Source organism: Manis pentadactyla, chromosome 4, assembly GCF_030020395.1.
Source record: "Manis pentadactyla isolate mManPen7 chromosome 4, mManPen7.hap1, whole genome shotgun sequence".
NCBI classification, from domain to species: Eukaryota; Metazoa; Chordata; class Mammalia; order Pholidota; family Manidae; genus Manis; species Manis pentadactyla.
Window position 1 is genome coordinate 5,641,875 of NC_080022.1, and position 17,427 is coordinate 5,659,301.

The following is a 17,427-nucleotide window of genomic DNA, read 5'->3' on the forward strand; positions in this document are numbered from 1 at the left end:
GGCGACGCGGCGCCCGCGGCGCTCGCGTGGGGTCCACCGGCGCCGCGCGGGCCTGCGGGGCCGCCGCCTTTGTCTCCTGAGGGCGGTGCGGGCGCGCCTCCCCTCCTCTGGACGCCTGCCGCAGCAGCGGGGCCCGGCAGCCCGAACACTGATTTTCCTCGGAAGTTTGCGGGCAGCCCGGCCTCGGCAGCAGTGCCTGCCCGAACCAGAGGTGGTGCCGCCCCGCGCGGAGTTTCCCACCGTGCCCAGCCCCGCGGAGGGTTGTGCGTGCAGCCCACGACCGCGGGGACGGGCCGAGGACCCGGGAGAAAGCGGTGCGGCCGCCGCGGGGTTGGCCTCAGTGGGGCTGCGCCCGCCGCCCGTGGGAGGGGAGCGGGGGACGGAGAGGCCCAGGGCCGAGGACCATCCGCGGGGAGCTGAGCGCGTCAGCCCAGCCCCCTCTTCTCTACGGGTTTGAACGTCGAGACCAGCGCAGTCGCAGGTGCAGGGCGCTGGCGGACTTCCCAAGGGAGCACCCACCCCACCCGGCGTCCCAGGAGTTCCCGGTCTCCTGTTTACTGTTGGATCCACACCGACCTCAACATCCCCTGGCATCGAGCAGCCGCTGATGCCCAAGGACAGAACACCCGCCAGCCCGCGGGAGGAGGTCTCTCCGGCGCCGGTGATGCAACCTAGGCTTATAGTTTAACCGTAAAATAAATAATACACATGATAACAAACCAGGAGTAACTAAAGTAAGAAAAAAAGCAAACAGACAGAAACCCTCCAGTTTTAACTGGAACAAATCCCCTGAGTGGTACTCTATTGAGGAGAGCCCAGGGACCTCCCGCTGACCTCTTTAGTCTCCAAGAGCCCCTTTTTTGCCGTTCAGCAATAATTCCCAATAGTTACACATTTAGCACGACCTAATTGGGGTAGTTTAACATATGGAATGAGATTCCGACCTCATTATCAGTTTAACTATTAACTTTGCACTCCATGAAGTGGCTTTTGCCTTTTCTCCCCTATTACTTACTTACATTCTTTTAAATTTAATTCAGAGGCCTAATTTTGAATTCAAGTTCTTAAGCGCAAAAAATTTCTGAAGTATCCCTTTGCCCTCTTTCAGTTGCAAGATAAATGTTGAGCAGAGAACTCTACCCTCCCTTCTGATGGGCTACGACTGACCTGCAGGGACTCGGGGATCATTTTCACGCCCGTGTTACTTACCAACAATTCAGTTAGTCCATCTTTCTATTAACTCACCTTCTTATTTATTGCTGTTCATTTAGTATTATTTTAGGAATGATGGAACTTAATCACAACTAATTGCTGCTTGACTTACCAAATTAAGTAGGCTTTTTGATTCACACAAACTCTATTCATATTCTGCACCCCCCACAGCACACCCCATTTTGGTTTCATTGATGTTTCTGGCTTAACCCATATGCTGTTATCAGTGTAAAAATAGGATCAGCCTGAGAACTTGCCAGAGAACATCTTTTCAGACCTCACAGTACAGCATTTACTGAATGAGAGCCTAGCTGAGATCGAGTTCCATCCAAAAAGAAACCTAGTTAGACTGTTCCAAGTCACTACAATACAGTCGTAATTTGTGCTTTGGCCTTAGTGGCATGCTTTTTACATTCCCCTATTCATTAAGCAGTGATAATTACCAGAGCAACCATCCGACACACCCCTTCTTTAGAGAAGGAAGATCAACAGGATACTCAACGATGTGGATGTGGTTGTGAGCTGTATGATATATTAATGTTTTGGTAAATTATCAAAAATCATAAAATCACAAGAGTAATACGTGATTAGTCCAATTTTTTTTTCTTCTGATCTGTTTTAAACTGGGAAAACAATCATCTTGATTTATTCATTTTGAGGGAAAACCTAGTTATAGCTGATTGCTTACCGAAATTTGCTTACAATTATATTCGTATAATATGGAGCTCTTAGCTGTGGATGGATTGCATGAGAAGACTTACACCCTGAAATCTTTTGTCTAATAGTCTATTAATGTCAGTAGTATTTGTCAAGAATATTGGGGGAAAAGTAAAAGGAAAATGCTGAACAGCTTAAAATTGTATTAGCTTATTGTGTTTATCAAGTAATCATTCGTTGACTGTAAAAGATTAGAACCCTAGACCAAAGGTTTAGGGAAAAAAAATATTCTTTTGGACTGAACCTAATTTGTTTTAAATTGTCTCCTATAAGAAATTTAAAGTCAGACAATTTTTTTTTTTATGTCTCTCACAGTCCATTTAACTTTGAGGGCACTTCCCAAGGAATTTATATTAGCTAATTGTTCTTTAATATTAAAACACCTAAATATAGTATCTAAAATGTTAGACTTAAATCATATTGACCCAAACTGTCACTCTGCACTTGGCCTTTCAGTGTAAGAAGAAGCTGTCCTTGGAGTGGGGACAAGGGGAGGTTCTGGCTGGGAAGCCTGAGAACCACAGACACTGCCTTCCTAAAGATCTTGTTCTTTTCTGTCCTCTCCGGTAATATACAAGTCACTTGTGAGCATACATATGCCACACAGGGCCCTTAAAACCCTTCCAAATTTATATTGTGATATTATTGGAATCCTGCAAAAAAGTATACACATCTTGGTGTTTATTCTTCTTGATTATAGATGTTTTTGTGTTTCTACTTTGTAAAGGATTATTTTAAAAGGAGATATTTTCTGCATTACTCTCTTAGTCCTAGAGCCTTTATATTTCTCTGTTCATGGTATCAAGGTAACTATGCGCCTTCCTTTCTTTTTTACTAATTTATAGTTAAGAGTGCAATAAAAATACACAACAATGGAAGAATTGCATTTCTTAAAGGTCATTCTGATGTTTAGTCACGCCACTTTTTGTTTTGGAAACATCCAGGCACAGATAAATGTTTATATATGCAATAAACTTTGTGGATTGCTTGGAAACATATATGCTGGGAAGAGCTGAGATTCATCCATGAAGGGTGCTACACCACAGTCCAAGTCTCCCTGAACTTTCAATTTCAGTAGCCATTTGAAAGGTTGCACAGAGATTCCTTTACAACTTTCACGTTTTCTCTTATGCAATTAGGGTTACTCCTCCTCCTCCTTCCTAGCTTTTTCCCCCAAAAAGAAAAAAATTAAGTGGCATACTCAGCTTGTGAGAAGACTGAGCAGGCTGGTTTAATTTATCAACCTATTGTTTTTTAAGAGTCAGGGCCATGGCTAACTACATTTTTCTTGGTTTGAGTTTTAGGGAGGCTGTTTGTATAGTTTATTTTTGATGGAGATTCTTTTCATTTACCTAATGCTGCCTTAACCCACATTTGATCCTGTAGGTGGCTATTGTATTTCTAGTTCTATCCCATTTCTACAGTTTACAACCATTAGAAATTTTTAGTGGCCCATACGTACATTAATTTAATATGTAGACATTACAAGACAAATTTTTCATGTTTCTTTTACACATTAATCTGATTTTATCTTCAAATTTTAACATTACATTTTTTTCCCGAGTGCTATTTCTTATTAGCTGGCCAGTAGGGTGTGCTCTAGTCCCTTGCCAAATAAATAAATAAATAAATTTAAACTATTAATATAAATTCTTCATTAAGAAATTTCAGAAATCTATTTCTCTCCTTCGTCGCCACCAGCACAGGTGGGTATGCTTACAGAGATGCAAGCAAATGGTTAGGCGTGCACAACAAATATGGAAAGCAAAATTGTTATATTAAAACTTTGAGATGTTTGCGTCTTTGTATTTAGTTGTGAAATATATTGGTCTGTTGGTAACAGATATTTTCTTGCATTCTGGGTTAAAGAAGAATGAGAAAACTGGCATAGTATTGAAGAACAAAGTTCTGCAAGCAGAAGGTTTGAGTTTGAATTCCAGTAACACCAGTTGTGTGACTGAGGTAAGTCAACCTCTTGTAAGAGGGAGGTAACAGTGCTTCCTGCTCTATAGGGTTACTGGACAGATGAATGAGATTGTACATGTGAAGTGTTTAGAACACAGCCTGGCCCCAATCTGAGTTCCATGTTAGCTGGTTTTTAAAATCATCGTTATTCTTATTGTTCTTCTTGTTACGTATTCTCTGAGGGATTTCTGAATACCTTTCATTGCAAAATTCCAAAATTCTCTGTTGCTTACTAGTACACATGACATAATTTTGTTCAGGACGTTGTTTCATTACATTTCAGAAGCATAAATGATTAAGATAAAATGTCTTACTTTATTAGCAGTATTTCCATGTAAAAGTGTATAAAACCTTCAGCCAAAGAAAGGGAGGGTTCTATCATAGTGAAATTTCAGACAGCAGGAATCCTTGGGGAGGTAAGCTAGTCGGGACAAGGAGAATCTTTTTAGCATCTCTAAAAGCAACAAGTAGCCATGTCTATGAGCATTTACTTGTAAATCCATATTCACAAATATCCATAGGCGTGTGTCCTTTAAAAAAATATTTAGTTTGTACATAATCTTAAAGTCCCTACAGAACTTCTAAATATAGACAGCTTTAGTATTTTCTCTGAAATGCAAAGACAGCAGGATATATACCCTGTGTTACTAGATAGAGCAGCGTTGTAAGAACTGAATGAATGGCACTTCTTAGGATTTCTAACTTTATACATTCACTCATCAATAAATACTCATTGAACCTATTATGTGCCAGTTCATACTTGGTACACTGCAGTGAGCTTCCCCCAGAGAACTTAGTCTAATCCCCAGTAGTGGAGATTAGACGGCACACAGGAGTTGCACTATAATGGTGTGACCAGGGGCCCGCAGGGTGCTATGGGAATGATAGGAGAGGCACCAGCTCAGACCTGGGGGTGTCAGGAGAGCCTTCCTAGATCAAGTGAGGTGGATACTGAGAACTGAAGGATGCCTCAGCTGTGGGAAGATGAAGGGAGAGAGTATTCGTTGCAGGCAAACAGTGAATTTTCAGGGTGTGGTGTTTGAGGAGGTCAAGTTGACTGTCAGTGACAAGGTAAGAGATGAGGCTGGAGAGGTTAAGCAGAGGCCAGATTTGACTTGGCTGTATAAGCCATATTAAGAAATTCAGACTCTGCTAAAAATAGGGGAGACATTTAAAAAGTTTAAAGTAGGCAGTGAAATGTTTAAATTTGTGTGTTAGAGAGGGATGGTTACCTTCTTAGCTCTGGTCTGGCTAGGGCATCGGATTTTCTGGTCCTCAGGTTAATGGGAACAGTGCCTGTGGCTGGCAGCCTCATTTGGGGAAATACAGGGTGATGTTCATGGTCATCTACAGTAAATCCCTTGGTTTGTACAACTTTGCAAAACCTTACAAATCCAGTGCAGGTACCACTAGAACTCGGGGCTTTAGGTTTGATACACCTTTTATGAGAGAGGATAAGAACTCCTAATCTTTTAGAAAGGTTAGATGGGTGTTGCTTAATACCTGTGTTTAATTTGCCCATACATTTGCTACCAGAATTTCCTTTTGAGTTGTTTCTGATCTCTTCCTTAGTCAATCTAAGACTGTGGAATTAAAGTTCCAGATAACACTTTTCTTAAATTAATGATTGTGATATTTTAAAGATGGCAGTTTATTTTGATAAAAAGGCATGTTTGTGTAGGACAAGTGACCATTTCTATGCTTACTTTCTTCTGTTGTAAAGCACACATGATTAAAACATTAATCTTAGGGTGTGGTGATTAATAAAAGCTATTTGGGAAATGTGACAAAAACTTAGTTCTCATTGATTTAGAGACATAAAATCTACTCCTATATATGCATAGTATCATGATGCATCAGAGGTCACATGAGGACATCTAGCATAATCATCATTCATTCAACAAATATTTACTGAGCAGCTACTATATATATTTCTGATGGTCTCTACTTTTTCGAAGTAAAATTTAGAGAAATTTCCACTCCTTTCAGGTTTCTGATTACTTCTATTTTAAATTCTGTTTAATACTTTATAAGCATTTGCTCTGTCTCATTAATTAGAGTATATGATCCTAGTAAAGACTATTGCTTATCTCTTATATGCCGTAGCACCAAGGTTGACTCTCTTGGTCATAGATAGAAACTTAAACTATAGAAAAGAAGATCCAAGTGAGTGCAAACAGCTTAACTGATTTAAAAATGCAAAAGTCTTCAGAGCAAGGCTGTAGATTCTACTTCCTTAAACAACATCAAGAATCAAATAGACTCTTTGAGCCAGTATTTTCACTAGTACTCTAAACTAAGGAAATAATCATAAATAATGAAAGTTTTATGACCAAACATGCCAATGCAGTCATTCATAATAGTAAAAAACCGGCCTGTTAGTAGGACAAAAGCCAAATAAAATACAGAATATCTATCCAGCTACTAAAATCATGTTTATGGAGTTTTTTAAATTAGAAATAATGACACTCTTCTAGCATTTACTAAGAACTGGACACTGTTCTGGGGCTTCACCTACATTAACTTGTACAGCAACTCTGGGAGGTGCGTGACGTTACTACACCCCATTTATGACTGAAGCGAGGCAATAAGCCCAAAGTCACAAGCCTCGTAACTGTGGATTCAAACCGAGGCAGTTACTTTACTTTTAACCACTACCAATTCTGCCATTATCATGTTTGGTGGAAAAGGTAGGATACAAAATTGAATGTGGAATATCTATCCTATTATCAATTAGGATTTTTTTCATTTATTAATGACAGGACAGGGAAGCGAACTTAAATTCATTTAAAAAAAGAAGAAAAGGAATTCGGTGGTTCAGGAATGGAAAAGTCGAAGGGTATCCAGCCGCATGTACCACTTGAGTCAGGGACCCAAGTGAGGGCACCCAAAAGCAAGACTTTCTCCACTTGTACCTTCGTCCTCTTTTGTATTGACTTCATCTGGAGGTGCCTCAGTGGCATGATGACCCTGTGAGCTGAGATGCCTGCCAGCAAGCCTTGGAGCCATATAATTAAAAAAAAAAAAAAAAAAGCTTATTTAAAGGTTTGAACCCAAACCCCAGGCCTGCTTCTCACTGGCGCAAACTGAAGGACAGGGAATGCAGTGTTGATGGGCCAGGCGTGAGCATGAGCGCCTCCTGGCACCATGGGTTGAATCAGCTCCATCTGGAGCACATCAGCTATTAAGTAGAGGAGGTGGCAGTTTCCTGTAGTAAAATTGGGGCATGGACTAGGAGAAAAGGGAAATGGATGGTTTTAGTATGCATAAGGTACCCAAAACAGCAAGTGTCTTATCTCTAGGATATGCATTTGACATTGCTGTTAACAACAGTTTCTTGAAGTTTTCTGTTCTTTGGCCTCGGTGACACTACGCTGTCACACTACATTGTCAGGACCTCTCTCTCCTCAGTCCTCAGTCTTCTTCTCTTCCTTGGATGCTTATCTGTAGGCAAATTCTGAAGCTGTCTTTATTTGTTCCTAACTGAGCCATCTCATTCAGTTCCCGAACTTTTATTATCACAGCTATATAAGTTGCACCAAAATCTAATTGTAGCCCCAATATGAACAAGCAAGTATCCTCTCTATCTCCCTCTTTAGGACTTTTCCTAATTCATCTACTGAAGGCGTCACCTTTGAAGTCCCAACTTTTTTCAGTCTTTCCTGTGGCACCCCACTCTGTGCAGGTACCTGGCTTTGCCACCCGTATCCCACAAACTCAGCTCCCTGAGACGCAAGGCCAGGAATCAGCAAACTTTTTCTATAAAGGGCCAGATAGTAATAGTAAATACTTTAGACTTTGCAGGCTTCCTGGTCTCTCTGACCCATCTCTGTCATTGTAGCATGAAAGTAGGCATAGACAATACATACATGAATGTAGGTGTTCCAATAAAACTTTATTTACAGAAACTGGTGGCAAGCTAGATGTGGCCCATGGGCGATAGTTTGCTGATCCTTGCCCTCAACCATCAGGAATTGGCAGATGCCTTCAGAGCAGATGCCAACTTAATAATTTTCTTACTGAATTGGAGTCATACTTGCTTTCTATGTCAGGTCTCTGAGGATTTCACTTAATATTTTACTGCTTCAGTCATGCATTTATAAAGATGTTTTTAAGTAGTTTGCTTGCAGTTGAGTTGTTCTGCCCTAGAGGGTTTCCCTGGAAACGTCATTGCCAGCAGTGGGTGTCAGATTCATCATATCAGTACAGATTTTCTCAGACTTGGAAAATGCTCAGAGACCTCTAAGAACCACACTTGCCTAACATAGTAAGCCCAAACTTCTCAGATGGGCATTTAAGGTTTTAGCCTATCTTTCCAATTCTTAGCTCCCCCACTCCCTTACAATTACCATGCTTTCAGCCAGCTTGGAAAATGCATGCTCTCTTGAATCAGCCTTTTTGTGCTGTTCCCTGTACTATCCTTACATGTGTCATTGCTTGTGTTTTCCATGGCAACAGCAGTCAGTTGAAAGAGGATTCTGTCTTCAGATCTCATCTTAGATAGCATCTCCTTTATTTTCAACTCAGTTGGATATACCCTCTTCTTCCTCTGGTGTTCTGCCTTCTATTATAATTATTTGTAAAATTGCTTTGACCCTGATGAACAAAGATGCAAAAATACTCAACAAAATATTAGCAAACCGAATTCAAAAATGCATCAAAAGATCATCCATCATGATCAAGTAGGATTTATTCCAGGGATGCAAGGATGGTACAATATTAGAAAATCCATCAACATCATCCACCACATCAATAAAAAGAAGGACAAAAACCACATGATCATCTCCATAGATGCTGAAAAAGCATTCAACAAAATTCAACATCACTCATGATAGAAACTCTCAACAAAATGGGTATAGAAGGCAAGTACCTCAACATAATAAAGGCCATATATGACAAACCCACAGCCAACATCATATTTAACAGCGAGAAGCTGAAAGCTTTTCACCTAAGATCAGTAACGAGACATGGATGCCCACTCTCTCCACTTTTATTCAGCATAGTTCTGGAGGTCCTAGTCATGGCAATCAGACAACACAAAGAAATAAAAGGCATCCAGATTGGTAAAGAAGAAGTTAAACTGTCACTGTTTGCAGATGACATGATATTGTACATAAAAAACCCTAAAGAATTCACTCTAAAACTACTAGATCTAATATCTGAATTCAGCAAAGTTGCAGGATACAAAATTAATACACAGAAATGTGTTGCATTCCTATACGCTAATGATGAACTAGCAGAAAGGTAAATCAGGAAAACAATTCCATTCACAATTGCATCAAAAAGAATAAAATACCTAGGAATAAACCTAACCAAGGAAGTGAAAGACCTATACCCTGAAAACTACAGGACACTCATGAGAGATATTAAAGAAGATACCAATAAATGGAAACACATCCCATGCTCATGGATAGGAAGAATTAATATTGTCAAAATGTCCATCTTGCCTAAAGCAATCTACAGATTCAATGCAATACCTATCAATATACCAACAGCATTCTTCAACGAACTAGAGCAAATAGTTCTAAAATTCATATGGAACCACAAAAGACCCTGAATAGCTAAAGCAATCCTGAGAAGGAAGAATAAAGCTGGGGGGATTATGCTCCCTGACTTCAAGCTCTACTACAAAGCCACAGTAATCAAGACAATTTGGTACTGGCACAAGAACAGACCCATAGATCAATGGAACAGACTAGAGAGCCCTGATATAAACCCAAGCACATATGGTCAATTAATACATGATAAAGGAACCATGGACATACAATGGGGAAATGACAGCCTCTTCAATAACTGATGTTGACAATACTGGACAGCTACATGCAGGAGAATGAAACTGGATTATTGTCTAACCCCATACACAAAAGTAAACTCAAAATGGATCAAAGACCTGAATGTAAGTCATGAAACCATAAAACTCTTAGAAGACAACATAGGCAAAAATCTCCTGAATATAAACATATAGAATTTTTTCCTGAATGCATCTCCTTGAGCAAGGGAAACAAAAGCAAAAATGAACACATGGGACTACATCAAACTAAAAAGCTTCTGTACAGCAAAGGACACCATCAACAGAACAAAAAGGATCCCACCCACAGTATGGGAGAATATATTTGTAAATGACATATCCGACAAGGTGTTAACATCCAAAATATATAAAGAACTCATATGCCTCAACAACAAAAAAACAAATAATTCCATTAAAAAATGGGTGGAGGCTATGAACAGACAGTTCTTCAAAGAAGAAATTCAGATGGCCAACAGACACATGAAAAGATGCTCCACATCACTAATTATCAGGGAAATGCAAATAAAAACCACAGTGAGATATCACCTCACACCAGTTAGGATGGCTAGCATTGAAAAGACTAAGAACAACTAATGCTGGTGAGGATGCGGAGAAAGGGGAACCCTCCTACACTGCTGGTGGGAATGTAAGCTAGTTCAACCATTGTGGAAAGCAATATGGAGGGTCCTCAAAAAACTAAAAATAGAAATACCATTTGACCCAGGAATCCCACTCCTTGGAATTTACCCAAAGAATACAACTTCGCAGATTTAAAAAGACATATGCACCTCTATGTTTATTGCAGCACTTTTTACAATAGCCAAGATATGGAAGCAACCTAATTGTCCATCAGTAGATGAATGGATAAAGAAGAGGTGATACACATACACAATGGAATACTATTCAGCCATAAGAAAGAAACAAATCCTACCATTTGCAACAACATGAATGGAGCTGGAGGATATTATGCTCAGTGAAATAAGCCAGGCGGAGAAAGACAAGAACCAAATGATTTCCCTCATTTGTGGAGTATAACAATGAAGCAAAACTGAAGGAACAAAACAGCAGCAGACTCACAGACTCCAAGAAGGGACTAGCGGTTACCAAAGGGGAGGGGTAGGGGAGGGGGTTGGGGAGGGAGGAGGAAGGGGACTGAGGGGTATTATGGTTGGCACACATGGTGTGGGGGGATCATGGGAAGACAGTATAGCACAGAGGAGGCAGATAGTGACTCTGCGGCATCTTACTACACTGATGGGCAGTGACTGCAATGGGATATGGGGGGACTTGATAACATGGGTGAATGTAGTAACCACATTGTTTTTCATGTGAAACCTTCATAAGAGTATATATCAATAATACCTTAATAAAAAATTGCTTTGATCACCCTGCTAAATTGTAAGCTCATTGAGAAAAGAGCATGTCCCTCTTCCAGTTTTGTAGACTTCTTTCCTTCCCTCACAAAGGACCTTATAGCAGATACTTAAATATTTGCAAAACAGCATTTTTTTTTCAAGTTGGGTAAACTCAGTATTTCATTGCAAATCCATGTCATTTTCCAGAGGCGGATCTTCAGCTCTTCCTTAGGTTTATCAGTTGCTCATTAAAGCCATTGCATTCAGAAACAGGATCACAGCTGTGCTTATGTCCTACAACCCATGAGGATCTCTTTTCTTGGTGCCTGAAGGTTATTGCCAGCAACATAATGACACCACCCAAAGATAAGTACTGTTAACAGTGTACATACATAATGTTAACATTCCCATTGTTAATAAGCACTCTTTCATGATACAGTTTTTTCATGGCTACTTAGTAATCCATCATACAGATATAGCATGATTCATGTCTGACCAGTCCCTATCACAGGACTTTTTACATATTATTATAAATAATATTACAAAGAGCTGCCTTGTATATAATTTTCCACCTCTTTGTTTATTTCCTCAGGATAAGTTCTACCAAGTAAATGTCATGCTGAATCAAAGACACTGAACGTCTTTAAAAACCTTTTTGTTTGCCCAATTGCAACCAGATTATTGGACCAGTTGGGACACCCAGGAGGTGTACAGTGCTCATTTAATGATACACTCTCCAACTATGGATTTTTTGGTTAGTTTCAGATTTTTTTTCTTTAGTTTTATTAGGTGAAATTTTATCACAATTTTAAGAAAATGTACATTTCTCTTGATACTGAGGTATATATATATATATAAAGGAATTAACTCACTGTCTATCACATATGTTACAGGTATTTTTCCCCTTTTGGAATATGTCTTTTCTTTCTGTTTATGGCAAGTTTTTACCTTAATTTTTTTGACATACTTTCAGACTTACAGAAAAGTTGTAAGATCAGTACAAAGAATTCTCAAATGCCTTCACCTAGAGTACTCAAATGTTAACATTTTATTACATTTGTCTTATTTTTTTCCTTCTCTGTTTTTCTATATATAATTTTTACTTGAACCATTTACAAGTAAGTGGTAGACATGGAACTATGGCATTTAAAAATAGCTGTAAATATTTTTTAAATAGACTATTTTTTAGGACTTATATTTTGAACTTATTTATATTTAAATATAAACAAGTTTAAAATAAGAAAGTTTTAGATTCACAGAAAAATCAAGATAGTATAGACCTTCATATACCCCTGGCCCAGCTCCCCTGTGACCGTTGTACTTACAGCTAATGAGACAACGTTGATACGTTATTGTCAGCTCAAGTCCATTGTTTATTTGGATTTCTTTAGTTTTTACCTAATGCTCTCTTTCTGTTCCAGGAGCCCAGCCAGGCTACCACATTACATTTGGCTGTCACATTTGGCCTTCAGCTCCTCTTGGGTGACAGTTTCTCAGACTTTTCTTGTTTTTGATGACCTTGACCGTTTTGAGGAGTCCTGGTCAGGTACTTTATCAAATGTCTCTCTATTGGATTTTATTCATTTTTTTCATGTTGCTCTCAGTGTTTTTCTCGTGATGTTATAGGCTTAGGGGAGAAAGACCGTGGAGGTACAGTGTCATTTCCATCACATCTTCTTGAGGGTACATGCTATTAACATGATTTGTCACTGTTGATATTGATCTTGACCTAAGGAATACAGAACATTTTAAGGTCTAAATAAGCATAATCAGTGGTGGTTAGGAAAGGTTAACTATTCTGAACAAAAATTGGAGGTTCAAACTGTCTTTGAATCATCATGAAAACTGTTGTATTCATTGCAATTCATGGACCTGAATAATATGTTGATGGGTATTCCTTAATGGTAAGATTAATTTATACAGTGCGTATTTGGTGATACTATGAACTAGGAATTAATGTTTGAACAGAAAGTCTTGATATCAGTTCTTTAAAACAGTTAGCAAATGATTTAGGCTGCAAAAATCTTTGCATGCATCCATATGGAGGTAAGAACATCTGTGTATGTCTGTATCCCAGATGTAGCCTTTGATTTTCTAGACTTGTTTTGCAAAGGAGCACATCTTATTAGAAATGATTTAGCTGTCCTGTTTCCACTATTGTTTCCACTCACTGAATAAACCTTTTGAATGTTTGAGCAGTTAAATTTCCCACATCCTACATTTGATCATTTCCAGGACCCAATAGGAAAGTTTAGTAAAGTGAATCTGAATGATTTATTTGTACAGAAAGAATGAATTTCCTCTTAGTCGTACATCCGACACCCACACGATACCTCATCTGTGATGCTGGGAATGAACATTTTCAGGAGAAATCTGATGCCCAATTAGTATGTTTTAATTTAGTCAGTGGAATTTCCATTTGGCTCTAATGCATATTCTGGAGGGTACACGAGAAAGGAGTTCACAGTTTATTAGTGTGTGAGATGGGGTCAGTAGTTTCAAAGAACATTTCACATAAACAGGACTTTATAGATTCTGAATCCTCCCCACCCTGCCCTTTTTGTTAGTTACAGGATGAATAGGAGAAAAAAAACACATGCTACTTATTTTGTGATTAAATATCTTAATGTAAATAGTTTAAGAAAGTACTTCATAAAAATAGGTATCTTCTCTTCTAGAGAAGTTGGAAATTTACAGATAATGTAGGTATCTAGCAGACAAGCCATTCCTTGTTTTAGGATATAAGGCATAGAACTTTAGCTAAGTGCATTTTGCATAAATAACATGTATGCTTTTTAAAGTTTTTCTTTTGCCTATAGAGATAGGGAGGGAGGAAAGGAGAAAGGGAGAGAGAGGGAGAGAGAACTCATTAAACTTTTATAACTTCACTCTGTTGGGCATTCACACACTAATATTGAAGCCAATACCTAAACTCAGCCACCACGGAAAAAACCTAAGACAAAACAAGCCTATTTTAAAAGTGAAGTTTTCACTGAAGGTTTTGACTCCTGTTATGCCTAAACACAGAGGAAATTTCAGACGTAAAGGATCCTGGCCAAAAAGAGTCTGTTTTCTATTTTGTGGAACATATCTTTTTAGTCCATTTCAAGCCGACACATATCGTGGCTTCTCACCTTTGGTTGTGCTGTTTCCATACGCTTGAGTGTGGTCTTGGATGGCGGATGCTCTTCATGCCCTTCACTTCCCTGAGAATTACGTGCCCCTCCTGAGCTCCCTTGTCTCTGATTGTTTGTCACACTGTTGAGTAATGTCCATACTTGGTTGTTTTTCCTGATGGTATAATAATGTGATCCTAAGATTGTGTAGTGTTAAGTTTGAATAGAAGGACCTAAAGCTCTCTCTTTTGACAGTTCTTGATCTCAGACAATCATGAATTCATTATTTTTTGGAGACAAAAGTAATTGTATTCCTATAAAACTTTTAAACACTGGCATTTGCTAACACACAATTCCAGCCGTGTTTAATCATGACCGCTAAGATATAATTGAACAAGCCCCAGCAGAGACACTTTTGACAAAAACATTCAGTCCTTCCAGGAATAGGACAGAGATTTCTCCATATTCTGTAGATTCTGAACCTCAGGATGTCTGTGAACATCTTACTGTGCCCACTGTACCCTCAAGTCTGTTTCCCAACCATGGAAAATGCCCACAAGACAGAGTTGTGCAACAGCTGTTAGTCACTTTGTATTTCCTGACTATTCCCTGTTTAATTTCCCTGTAGCTGGCAATAACATCCAGGATTTAAGTTGCTGAAGGGAATTCGGGAAAACCCACAGACTGTCTACGATGAGGTTTGGCAAGCTGTGCATCTTGGTGACATAACAATGTCATAACTAGAGATTTCACATAACAGAGGAGGCAGGAAGTCCCTGCTGCTGCCAGACACCCACTTAGGCTTACTTGAGTCTGTGGATGCTCATCATTTGTTAAAAATGGATTCTACACAGTTTCTAATTCGATTATCAGGCTGCTGGAATAAAACTCCGGACCTGGAGTTTAGATACAATGAGATTTCTTTAAAACTGGGCATCTTCAGGGACTTTTTTAGAAAAAGAAAACTCAGTAACTTTTCTGTAAGGGGAGAAACATCTTCCCCATGAAGAGCCCAGTCTGCTCCCTCCGGATGGGGCCTGTGCTCCGGGGAGGTTCGCGGCGGGCCGGCCAGCCAGCCAGACCAGCCGCGGCAGGGCTGACCGAGCTCCCAGGCAGCCCTCCGCACACCCCAGAGCCCAACGGCCATGATTCTCAATTTAAGACAGCATTTTATGAACTGACAGGTTATAGTTTGCTTTATCACTGTGAAAATGATCCGATGTGTTCTGGATTTTATCCCTTCCTCGATGCTGTTTCAGTCAGTTTTGACTGCTTCGAGTTGCCTTTTCCTTTCTGTTCATGTTTTTTGTGTTTTTATTGTGGTTTGAATCTAAGAATAAGAACAAGTTCTGCTTTGTAACTGGGTAACTTTTTACCTGTGTACTGGTAAAGGAAGTTTATTGTTCTACTCTTCACTTTATTCCATATATACCTGTGAGTTCTGTTGAATTTACTGTTGTATCATTTTGAGCTACTTTCTTTGTCTAATTCTTTGATATTTAATTTTGTTGCTCGGTGAGTATTGAGATTACCAGTTACCATTGTATATGTCTGATGGCTGCAATTCCACCATTTAAGGTATTTCTATTACATATATTGAATCATGAAATGAGTGCTAGGTTTTTATGAACTAACAGTCGACTATTATATGGTGATTTTATCTAACACTTCTTGCTGTGACATTGATTTAATCTGATACTAAGGTAATCTGCTGTGCTCTTCTTAAATTTGTCCAAGCATCTTAGAATGTAGACTATCTTGTTGCTTCAGAGGTTGGCATCTGTTCATGTTTATGTAATTCCTGCAGACAGCAGACTATTGGACTTTGCTGGATAGCGAAGCCCAATCTGTTTGCTCATATTGTTATAATTGTATCTCCAAATTTACATCTTCAGCACCAAACTTTAAACTTTCCCCTCAACTCAAGACCTCTAGTAGACCTCTGTGTGTCTAATAGGCATCTGTATTTGTTTTCTAAGGCTGCTATAACAAAGTCCTGGAAACTGGGTGGATTAAAACAACAGAAATTTATTGTTGAACAGCTCTGGAGGCCAGAAATCCAAAATCAAAGGGTCAGCAGGGCCACACTCCCTCTGAAACTCTAGGTAGAATCCTTCCTTGACTCTTTGAGCATCTGGTGGCAGCCATCAATCCTTGGCGGCTCCTTTACTTGCAGGCATAACCCTCCAGTCTTGACTCCATCTTCACATGGTCTTCTTGTAAGCACACTAGCATGCCTGGATGAAGAACCTGTCTTACTCCAGTATGATCTCATCTGAACTCATTGCACTGTAAGACCCTTTTATAAATAAGATCACATTGTAAGATACTAGGGGCTGGAACTTCAACATATGTTTTTGGGAGACACAAAATAGTTACATAATTTTGATACCATTTTTAAACAGCTTTGTTGAGATAGCTTCTTGTGTTTTTTTTGCAAGATAGTTTCTGCCTTAGGACCTTTGCATCTGCTGCATCTTGGCCTCAGTCTTCTTCCCCCCATCCTCTCATGGCTTACTTAGACCATTCAGCCCTCTGCTCAAACCTTACTTCTTCACAGAGCCTCTCCTGACGACCACACCTAACAGAAACTCTCCTGCACATGCATGTGTCACTACCTGACATACTGTTTACTGTCCACTTCCCTAAGGAGAATGTAGGAAAAATAAGAGCAGGACATGTATCTGGTATCTGACCATCATATCCCCAGAGCCAAGAACAGTGCCTGGCACACAGTAGGTGCTCAGTCAATGTATGTTAAATCAATGCCAGAATGAATGCAATTGAGAAGCATCCATTTGCCTCTTTATTGAACAGAGATTTCAATCAAGGTGAACAAGATACAGGGAAAGAATGTGTAAGTTGAGTGTGGGAGGACAGTATGTGCAAAGGGCCTGAGGCAGGAGCTTGCTTGGCATGTTCAAGTAACAGCAGGGTTGGCCAGTGAGTGAAGGCAAGTAGTAAGAGGTGCAGTCAGAGAAATGGACCACATCAAGCTGCTCTCCCCTTGCCCTTGACGTCCTGGCCACCTGCTGTTCTTTCCCTGGCTGTTCCAACGGTGTCTTCTCATTCTTGGCTAGTGATTTAAATGTCACCTCCCTCTCATTATTGCATGCCACGGCACCTCATAGCACTTATCATTAGCAGTAAATATGATTACTTTCATACCCCAGCTGGCACATAAGTGCCATTTGGGTTACTGGGCTTCTAGGACCTAATGCAGTGAATGTTCCCACAAGTGTTGGTTAAGTGAGTGAACGAAGGTAACTTTCTG

At 39.6% G+C, this 17,427-nt stretch overlaps 2 long non-coding RNA genes across 6 annotated transcripts in view; one reads left to right on the plus strand and one right to left on the minus strand.

The window, feature by feature from the left end:
* The first annotated feature begins 58 nt into the window (after positions 1–58).
* Positions 59–17,427, plus strand: part of LOC130683292 (uncharacterized) — a 145,296-nt gene continuing 127,927 nt past the window's right edge. Inside the window, exons 1-5 of one of the 5 annotated variants that reach the window (XR_008996868.1) lie at positions 59–734; positions 1,109–1,219; positions 3,799–3,891; positions 11,630–11,791; positions 12,459–12,633. This is a non-coding gene — a long non-coding RNA (uncharacterized LOC130683292). Of the gene's footprint in view, positions 735–1,108; positions 1,220–3,798; positions 3,892–11,629; positions 11,792–12,458; positions 12,634–17,427 lie in introns of those variants that run through there. The other 4 variants (XR_008996870.1, XR_008996871.1, XR_008996869.1 and 1 more) reach the window with 4 other exon arrangements.
* Positions 12,458–16,951, minus strand: LOC130683294 (uncharacterized). The gene is made up of 2 exons (XR_008996873.1): positions 14,172–16,951; positions 12,458–12,766 (listed from the first exon to the last, which is right to left on the minus strand). It is a non-coding gene; the product is annotated as an uncharacterized LOC130683294 (long non-coding RNA).